Below are 11008 nucleotides of genomic sequence, written 5' to 3' on the forward strand. Positions count from 1 at the left end.
TTGAATCATTCAAGAGCATATTGCTTTTCATGGGGTGTTGTGGAATGGCTATTAAACGATGATAGAATAGAGGTCAAAGTTAATATCATCCAGCAGGGGATGGTCAACCTTTTTTTTACGACGGAGTTACTTTGCGTTTTTATTAATTTCCTGCTTGCCTCTTAACTAAAGTTCGGTATCGGTTGATAAATAAGCGAATACAAAACATTTATTAAATTTCATCTTTCTTCCCAACCCACAATCTATCCACGCTATTAAGAGTCGCACACAATCAACAGACTTGTTCGTAATCCCGTTATGTTCCTATTTACTCTGCTATTATTAGTTTTTTTTGTGTGTGTTTCAAATTGTTAGCATCTTGTTATTTTTTATTGTTGCGAACAAGCAAGCAAGTATTGTCAAGCGCCTACTTGGACTTTTGTGTTCGTTTTGCAGAAGATTTTGCTGCGCAGAATAACAATCGAACCGAAGTCTAAAACAAACGTATTCGCGAAAAAAAAAAAAAAAAAAAAAAAAAACATGTTATATAAATAACGATGAACTCGTCATATTTTCTGAGCTTTCTGAGTTTTCTGAACTTAACTAACAAGAACATTCAATGTTCTTGTTAGTGACGTTGGAAGTTTTGCAAATGTTTTGCAAAACTGTTATATATTTTACGCGTCTTCTCTTCAATACGTTTCAGATGCGATGGTTATTTGCAGGGACGTGAAATAAAGATTGATTTGTACGAAGAATTATCCATCTTAGCTTAAAATCTCAGAGTGAATTGGGCAGTCTCCATTCAGACCACAAGTGCACTTAATAAATGCAGTTCTGTTGAGTTGAATCAAAGAGCGGAGTTGGCTGATCACGCTAGGATTAGCACGGAATATTTTTGTAGTACCCCGCAGGGTCTACTCGCGCTGAACTCTATTCCCAGGTGTAGCTGAGATCAGCACTAACAGCACTTTAATATAACACTCATCCCTTGAGCATTTTCGTGCGTTTATCAAATAGGAAAACCTTCACTATCTCATCTCTCCGTATGGGCGCCGTTCATGGGATAAAAGATTGCGGAACTATGATAAACTAAAGTGCACTCTAGAAATAAAGTCCGGCAATCTGTTAAGATAGGAATTTACTAGTCAAAAAAATAGGTTTTATAAAAGAATGTTGGTTATAATCGATTGTAAGGATGTGTGTTATCTCACTAATAGCTCTGAATCAATTTGCCAAAAAAAAAAAAAAAAACAGAGTTGTGCAAATTGTGCACTCCTATTAAAGTAATTTTTCTTAATATTCTTACTTATTTCAAGCGATTTAAATACTTGTTTAACAAATTAAATCAGCAAAAGTCACACTACGCAGGAGTAAAAAATAAATCCATTTTAGGACAAAGACTATTGAACATTAAATTCGTACTCAGGTTGAACAAATGCAAAGGCTAAAAACAAATGAGACGTCTAATAAACACACATTAATTTATTAAATGTGATATAGCGCCCCTCAATTTAACCGAAAAGCGTTTTCTGTTTTGCGGTGCATACAAAAGCTGCATCGAATCTTTAATTCATGTGGCCTACGACGTAACTGCGAGACACTTAAAGTGCTCTTCTTGTATGTCTTTCAATAGAATATTTTATTCTTGGGACCACTTTCTTTGCCTTCATTAAAAGAGTTGCACGCAAGCAACTTAGAAAAGTCATCCCTAACGAGGTGTCAGCTCTATAGGAAACTTACTTCACCTGCTTTAAAGAATGGCCCTTCTGTGGGATTCTTGGGAAAAATGCACGTAGAAAAGGTATGCAATAAAATCATTTCGATTGGTCGTCTATTCGTTTTCTCTTTTATTAAATGAAGGAATTTCAAAGATCGATTATCATATGCAAGAATAAAGCTTTCGAGCAATATCCCGTGGAGGAAACAGGAAACATGTGAAATAAAAAATAAGAACATTGATAATTCATTTATTAAGAGCAATCAGACATGCAATATTCTAGCTGTACCCATTAAAGGAGAACCATTCTTTTAATTGTGTTATAATGTTGTCGAAAACCACTAATAAATATTTAACTGCAGTAGAAAAATGTTAACACAATTCTGGTGAATGTTGAACATTCTTCCACAACAAATGAAATAAAAACACGTGATCAAATATTCGTAATAATGTTCTTTTTTTGAACAATGTAAGTTCATTACGTTCCTTTTGGTTTTTTATAGAATTAGTTTTTTAATCAGCTCATGTTTTGTTACTGCGATTAAGAATTAAAAAAAAAATACGCGGCCTAGATTAGATGTAGACGGAGCAAAAGATGAAATTAACATGGTCAGCTAATCTCCGATAAGCCCAGAAAAGAAAGAAGACAACCAATAGCCATAAACCAGATGTTTGTTTGAAAGGCCTTCTCGCTGAGACCGAAACAGATAAGAAGAGACTTAATAGACATGACGGGGCGTTTTGTTAATAAACGGTATACACGATAAAGATTTCCCCTAACATTAGCACATTGATAAGAAAAAAAGTAGAATCGAATGAATGCGGAATTGAATTAAGATTGATTTCCAGTTTTCTGAAATGGTTTGTGTGCTCCACAACACATCCAATTAAGGCAAACAACGATATGAATCGTTTTAGGGACTGTGTTGGTCCATGACGGCATTGCATACCGTAAGGTTCTTGTGTTGAAAATTAGGCCAACGCCTAACTTATGTTCATGTGTTTGTTTGTTTGTTAAGACGTGATAGTTGGTATGATGAACAGAATTTGTGAATTTCTTGGTTTTAATATGTCAAACAATTATTTTCTATACTTGTTATGGACGAATCGAATTCGGTCGTGATGCCAGTCGTTCCAACATTCTTCCACAACAATGAAAAAAAAAAAAAAAAAAAAAAAAAAAAAAAAAACACGTGTTCAAATATTCCTGATAATGTTCTTTCTTTTTTTTGAACAATGTAAGTTCATCACGTTCCTTTGTTTTTTTTTTTAAATAGAATTAGAATTTCATTCCCAGAATCAATTAAAAATAATCTAACAAACAGGGAAAATGGGTAATTAAATCTAGCCAATTACATTTCAAAATTAAAATAAAATTGAAAAAATAAAGCTGATAAAGTGACGTCACGCTTATACACCCCCCCCCAATCTCCTCCACTAAAATACTTCGCTCTAAATTCTTAAAATGACTGATACAACACGTAAGAATCAATAGGAACTAACGAAATTTCTTCAACAGCTCAAAGTGTTTGGTATTTTATCACTCAAAAGCAGTAAAATGAGATAAAAAGATTTTACTGTTGCCAATTGAATTTAAATTTAGAATAATTTTAAGTGTTTAAACTTGGTGTTATATCTTGAAAGATGTCATGATGTATGTTATACTACTTTCAAAGCTAATGCGAATTTGTAGTTTCATTTCCTCCACCTTCATGTGAAATGTCTACCATTTGGTTCAACGTCAAATACTATAAAGTGTAGAGAGATCCTGTTAGAAAATAATATCTTTTCTCCGTCAATATTTGAAACATTCTAAATATTTAAACGTTTTTCACTCGTATTTTATTTGTTCTTCGAACTCTAGAGACACATTCAAATATCACATATTTTCAAGGCTTCCCACGCACTACTGATGACCCATCTAATAGTTGATAGGAAAAGCCTAAACGATCCACATTCAGAAGTATGAAATCTATACTGAAGTCGGAGAATCATGAATATCTCCAAATGCATTCAATAATTTCGTTCTTCTTTCAGTTTTTAGACAGTTTTATTATATGCTTGTTCCTGTTTATTGCTTGTTGAAGAAAACTTCGTAGTTAAGTTCAAGTTGACAAAAATTTCTTCAAATTTTCAACTAAGAACATCGCGTTTTGAACTGGATTTACGAATCTTTGCAAAAGCCATGTGTCTAAAGACGAAGCAAAGCTGGCAAGAAAACTGAATTCTAAAAAGAAAAGAAACAGCGCACTGAAAGAAGAAAACGGGTCAAACGATAAAAAAATAAGAAAAAAATGAACACACAGATGAGAACCCCGGTGACGGTATGATAAAAATAAACAGAATAAACCTTGTAGTAAGAAGCTGAAAAGACACGAGAAAGGAAAACAGATAAAGAGAGAAGTGAAAGATGATTGACCCGACTCTTTTATCGCCAAAAGAAAGAATCGTCGGATTTTTTTCGCTTCCATCCAAGTCTGCCTACTATTTTCAACTCGGTTTATCTTCAGTTGACCTTTTCAGTGTCCGTAGCACGACGACAACGGACGGGTTGAATGAGATGAGGGGCAATCAATTACTCGTGTTACTCGCCCAGATGTGCCTTCCACCGCTCGACTCCGAACGGGAAATGCAAGGGGAAGGAGATTTACAGGAGATTACAACGAAACGGCAATCCACACTATTGGCACCTCCCAGGATGCTTTTAATCTTTTTTTTCTTCTTCTTCTTTCTTCTTCGTATTCCGGATGCTCCGACGTGTTAGTGTAAGCTATGTTGTCGCGCAACCAATCGATTGGGAGTTCGATAACTTACGACTATCGACAGACTTCGCATTAAACGACTGAAGTAGCCGATGGAAGATTTGGATGAGCGTAATGGTGGAAACAAAGTCTCATTTATCGTAAAAACTACAAGAAGACTTTGGAAAGGAGATTTAGTGAATGCATAAACTATGTCCAAAGCACATAAATTCGGTTTTGGGTTCCTAATAATCTTCTCTCCATACTTATAAACGGATAGAGGAATAGATGAGGTCAGGGCGGATAAGGGATTAATGGGAATACAAGCGATGACCACCGATTTAGAACCATTTAAGGCAAATCTGAATCTAAGCAACAAGAAAACGGCCTTCGTAAGCCCGCATTTGTATTCATTTCAATTATCTTTACGGTCATCTAAACCTCCTCTTCTTGAGAAACAAGAGAAAAGCGTGTTCAACAGTGAGTTTGCTGCGATGTGCAAATCGGAGGAAACCCACAACCACGGCGGCAGTAGGCCTAAAAGCTCTACAAGCTTAGGTCAGATTAAACTGTACTTACCGATCTTGACTACGTCTGGTAATTGAGCCCGGATAGCCACCAGGTGGCAGCACAGGATAGCTCCCAGTAGGATGTTGACCCAGGGACGCGGGTATTGATATTTCATATTGGCGCCTGAAGCACAGTCCTGTCATCTCCATCCAAATCTTCTTGCCGGAATAAGCAAAGGGGTTGTCATATCCTTTCCGACCGTTTTTCGTTTCTCATCCGAAATATATAAAAAATAAAAAATAAAAATAAAAAACGAACCAAACAGTGGCGATTGTGTGTACGGGTAGTTCCAAATGACCACCCGAATGACACGAACGGTTACACTTCACTCCTTGGTAGGTTCAATGCAGAAGGACTTTTCCTTAGGCTCGTGCAGTAGCCTCGGCTAGAGCTCTCTCTCTCTCACTCTGGTGACTGCCTCCGAATTGTTCCGTTGTGCGCATGCGCGCACTTGATCGACTTTGACAGCAGTAAGGAGCGTGGTGAGCTGCTACGGAGCGATAGCCGACTTAAAACATCAGGATTTTATAGTGAAGAGGTCGGATGAGAAGAGAGCAACAGCTGGAGTCAGATCCCGAAGAAGACATGACGCTCGGAGACAAATCTCGTGCACCGTTCGGTACACATAACGGTGTATGTTGCGATTTCGGAAGCTTAAATTTTAATCTGTTTTATGTAGAAAGCGCGAACACGGATACTGGAACTGGTCACGTGATTCCTGGAGCGTATATTCGCACAAAAGAGAGGACATCCGCTCAGCGAACTGATTTTATGTATTAATATAACAAACATTGTTACTAGATTAGAATGGTGGGTTTCTACATCCCTCCGCCAATCGTTTTCTCCTTCTGGTGGTGCAATGAAATCTTTATCACTTCATCCATTGAGATATATTGGCCGCTGACTCTATCCGAGCTTTGGCTACGTCTGAAAGTCTCGAGAGGTTAGCTCGGCTTTCATAATTCACCGCACAAGAACCAACACATTTGAGGATTATTTCTGAGTCCGATGGAGGGAAAATGGATTGCTTTAGTATAGTTTAGGAAAAAAGACATCGTGTACCCAATAAACCAAAGGTATTGCAATTTTTTTTTAAATGGAAAAGGTTCAACGCAGAAGTGAATAATGACAAAGTATGGATGTCATTTCAATTTAGTTTTAAAACTCACACGTGAGAGAATTTATAGTAATAAAAGTCAAATCAATGAGTGCTTGTATTAGGCATAATAGACGATAAGGAGGGCGCCACCTGAGGAGAGATTCGCTTAAATCAGACTCAAAACGAAATAAGAAAGTTCTATAATTACCTCGCCAACAATGCGCCACTTGCTAGTCGACACGTGAATCGGAAGACTGCTTAATGAAAAGAAAGAGTAACAGGCGACTAACGACGGGAAAACGCTCAGAGAGAGAGAGAGAGAGAGAGAGAGGGGGTAAAGTAACTTAAATGAGTCCCCCCTTTAATTAGTCATCGATTGTTTTGTCTGCTAATTACTGGTGTGTAATGCTAGAATGTTGGGTAGAATTATGTTTCGTGTTTAATTAATGATTCTGTCTTCTCTCCATCCTCTTTTCCATTCCAATCTTTCCACGTATCTCTTTCTTTTTCTCCTTGTTTCTGTTCTTTGTTTTGATGCTTATCTCTTCTTTCCATTCATATTAATTTATTACTTTACCTCGTTTCCTTTGGCTTCTTTATTTATTGCCTTCGTCTCTTCCTTATTCTGTTTTACTGTCTTCAGGATGTCCGATGATTTCATTTTACTGGTCGGTGACTAGTAAAGGTCTCTCTCTCTCTCTCTCTATCTATCTCTCTCTCTCTCCTGAGATCTTTCTGGTATCTCGATTACCGTTCGTCTTCCATCTTCAAAGATAATGTTCGTCATCTCCCTTTTTCGTTTTATTATTATCGGCCTTCCACCACGAAACCAAAGTCCATCGAAGGCGATAACACCATTAACACAGTTCCTTTATTGTGGGCTAATTACTTTCCAGCGAGAAACTGCAGTGTAGTCAGAGGAAAACCAAGGACAATAATGTCGATAGTCGAACCATATTCTGGCTGAAGAAACATCCTCTGTAAGAATCGTTCTCAATTCACGACCTGAAAAAGGGTGGTATGAACTTCCTCGCATTCGATACTCAGCTTTTTTACACATGTATACAATAAAAACAGTATTAACATATTGATTAGTGGTAATTATATATTATCATCATTGGAAAAATTAACATCTTCATCAAGACTGGAACTGAACTTCAGGAATTTTCATCACGTCCAGCTTCAATGATAGGCTCATGAATTCCAACTTCAAGTAAATGTCATCTCCAGCTTAGCACTAGTTTTATAGAAATTAATTGTATTCGCCACTTTCAATTTTATGGTTTAGCAGGCATTTTTTACCGGAAAGTACATTTTTTTTTCATCCTATATACAGGTAACTGGCTAGCGTACACACACAGTTTACATACAAAAAAAAAAAAAAAAAAAAGCCTCATGAAATCTACATTTCATTTCAGTCTACCCGCATAGATTATTATGAGGAGAAGGCCCAGTAGCAACTGAAAAAATTGAAGTTAAAATATTTTAGTGCGAACAGTTCAAACCATTGCGATGACGTCACCCGTTAAAAAGATAATTTGTCTTAACCAAGTAATAAGTTCGCATTTGGTGAAATGAACTTCCGTCTCATGATGAAACTCCCTGACTAAAGTGATAACGATTTTTACTCACCCTCCGTCGGAAAACAGGGAAGATGGGCGTCGCATATACGGCACAATTAGTTTGAAATATTGTTCCTTCCTCATCCACTTATGTGCTGTTCCCGCGTGTCTAATCTGTGGACTTGAGACACTAAATCACGGCGCAGCAAGCACCGGGGTCGTTACGGAGTGCCGTAAAACACCGTCCTTTTGAGAGAGAAATTAAACAGAAACAAACATGCCAAAATGCTGTTATCATAATAAATTTCGAAAGGAAATGACCCCTCGTATGACTCACCCACTCCCATCGTTATGGGGCTGTTCTTTCATTTGCAAGAAATTTCACATGGCTCTTGTTTAAGAAGCTTTAAAATTAAAAGGAAAACGTTTCGACAATACTCTGATAGTCTTCATCAAAATCAAGTGCTTTGTTATTTCGATTTTTAATTTAATTTGGAAATAAAGGAGAAAAATCATGAAAAGAAATAATAAAATGCAAATAAAGGATAAAATGTATGATTTAACAAAAAAAAAAAAAAAAAAAAAAAGAAAGAAAAAAAAATCCTCTTAATATCAAATACCCAGTATGAAAGCAAACGCATCTTCCGATGCGCCCTCTACCGTCTATAATCCAAAGTATTCTTGAATTATTTATAAACTTTATCTTGCTGTTCACGACTTTATATCAACTAGGCTTATGTTTTAATCAAGGTTTATAGAATTAGATCCATAAAGTAATGTCATTATAAGATATATACGAACGCATATGACCAGAGGGCGCTCATGTTCTCTACATACACCCCTCCCCTAAAGGAAGTTTCAGAATAGAATATGAGACAATGGGATTATCCCCATAAATATTTAATCTCGATGTAGGCACATCTTTACGTATTCGGCAAATCTCTTTAGAAGGCGTTGCCTAGCAACTAGTTGGAAGTAGTGGGAAACACAACCCGTGCGAAATATTTGTTTTTCCCAGAGTTGCTGTAGAATTTAGTTTATCTATGGAAAGAAAAAAAAAAAAACTCATGCGTTCTCTCTCTCTGTCACTGAAAATTAATTACTCTTCACTATAACCGAAGATATCCGCAATAGATTAATTCTCATTAGAACAATTACCTCGGCGATATTTATAACTTAGCTTAATTGTTTGCTATTAACTAGCTTCGCTTCTCTTCTCCGAGTATTAGACAGGGACAAGACAATTAATTTCCCCCTTAAACGTTCAATATTTGTACACGTTTATCTACCGTATAATTCTGTTGCCATCAGTCACTGCATCATGGATTTCATTTACCTAATGACCCTGTAATTCGTTGACCTTCTGCTTTGTTTAACGTCAGCACACCAGCATCCTCTTTACCCATCACTCAGCTTTGTGATTACTGTTGGCGTTTTGCGCCTAAACAAGCAACCGGATTATTCGTAATCCGGTTGCTTGTAAAGCTAAATCTGCCTTCAATGTGGCTGAATATTCTGCTCAATATTTTATTGATTGCATTTTCGTAGATGTGAGTGAAGTGTCACCGCAAATCGACCTTCAAGACATCAATATTCTTGTGTTACGTGGCTAGTGATCAAGCGGTTAAGAAGTATTTGCTAAGATTTGGATCCACTCAAACACGCATGACGTCATAAGAGAATGTTCTTACATATTCCAAATACTTATCCAAAGAGATGAGCACTTGGAGTTCTTCTAAATCAGGTGACCGAAGGGTTCTCTTAATGATAAACAGTGATGAAGAACCTCCAGTTGGCGAAGTACTTCTTCATCGTGTAATGTGTAATGATGAAGTTCCTCCAATCATTGAAGAAACGATCCACTGAAAAATAATGATGGAAGATTGATGCAATCAATTCTTCATCACTATTTTTCATCAATACCACATTGACTAAAGAAAGTAAAGAACTGAATACCGAAGTAAAGTATAACAAGTAAAGAAGAGTAGAAGGAGATTTCGGAGAAGATGGTTTGAAAAAGAGCAACACTACAAGCAACTAGGCCTGACAGTGAAAGAAGAGAAAAAAAAATTGATATACTAATTTGATGGGCTATAAAAATGTTTTTGACGTATTCCAAATTTTTATTTTGATATTATTATTTTTATTTTTTTTCTCTGAGTTAATAGGGTGCTGTAGCGATTATATTTTGGTCCAGGCAGTTGATGTGAGGACTGGCTTGCAGTTTGCCACTGAACACCACTTGATGAGCGCTGGCCTGTCCACGCTGTATTAAAGGATGAGAATTGCTGCCAGTAATTGAAAAAAAGGCTTCAGAGGAACGTAATAGCAGTCTCATCCAAAAGTTTAAAAACTGTGGTATGTATGAAAAGCGATCTATAAGTTTTGGTAAGTCGGTTCTAGATGGCGTTCCTGTTTAACGTGACAACTAGTCCTCGATGCAGTATAGAGGCAGTTATTCCAAGGACTTTTAGAATTAGTTAAGGGTAGAATCTAATAACTGAGCCCCCCCCCCTCTCCCTATTGTTTCTTGGCAATGACACACGCATGCCCCGGTAGTGATTGAACCAACTGATTTTCATGTACATTCTCTAGATCACTTGAATTTCCACTTAAAATTGCTGACTAATAATCAATAGTCCCTAAAATATCAAGAAATCAGGGTTCTTTTTATCAGTAAGATTTTTTTTCTTTTTTTATTATACCCGGTCTGTTATAGTAATGGAGTTGAAATTATTGATGACAACAGCAGCCACACAAATAATTGAAATAATTTTTTTATCACTGAAGTATTTATTGGGCTTTTGAGAGACCTTGCTGAGAGTTGATAGTTTCCTTTGAAGGACTTTATTATTTCGGTCTTGTTTCTTAAGGATTTTGTTATTATCTAATAAAGTCATGGGAGTCTTCTAAGATGGGTTTCCAAGAAAAATAGGCTTCCCACAACACTCGTTCTCAGAAGGTTTCACAACGATGCTCATTAAAAAGTATGTTCGTTCAATGCGGGATTCTAATTAGAAGTCCTACCTTTAAATAGAACCAGATTTTCATTCGTGTGGTCAGCAATTAATAAAAAGTGACACAGCTGTGATGATTCTGGTTATCGTATACCTCAGACAATAAAATGAACAACTTCTGTACTTCATCGGATGTTCCTGCACTGTTCGCCAATTTCCAGTGATAATAATCCAGGATTGAAATCGTTTGAAAAAAAAAAAATATCTGTTATCAGTTCAGATAGATGAAGATTGTAGGATTCATTGCTGATAATAGAAAGATAATTACAGTTTAAGCCGAAGTGAATCTTTTTTTAGCTTAGGCCTAACTAACTTTTTGT

General features: G+C 36.5%; 1 protein-coding gene across 1 annotated transcript in view; it reads right to left on the reverse strand.

The window, feature by feature from the left end:
* Positions 1-5076, reverse strand: part of LOC150100893 (glutamate receptor ionotropic, kainate 2-like) — a 46584-nt gene extending 41508 nt beyond the window's left edge. Inside the window, exon 1 of the mRNA XM_090401927.1 lies at positions 5020-5076. The gene's annotated coding sequence lies outside the window, so the exon portion shown is untranslated. The remainder of the gene's footprint in view (positions 1-5019) is intronic.
* Positions 5077-11008: the final 5932 nt, after the last annotated feature.

Source organism: Typopeltis vanoorti, chromosome 12 (genome assembly GCF_054136105.1).
Source record: "Typopeltis vanoorti isolate ZY-2024b chromosome 12, IOZ_Tvanoo_1.0, whole genome shotgun sequence".
In the NCBI taxonomy this organism is placed as follows: domain Eukaryota; kingdom Metazoa; phylum Arthropoda; class Arachnida; order Uropygi; family Thelyphonidae; genus Typopeltis; species Typopeltis vanoorti.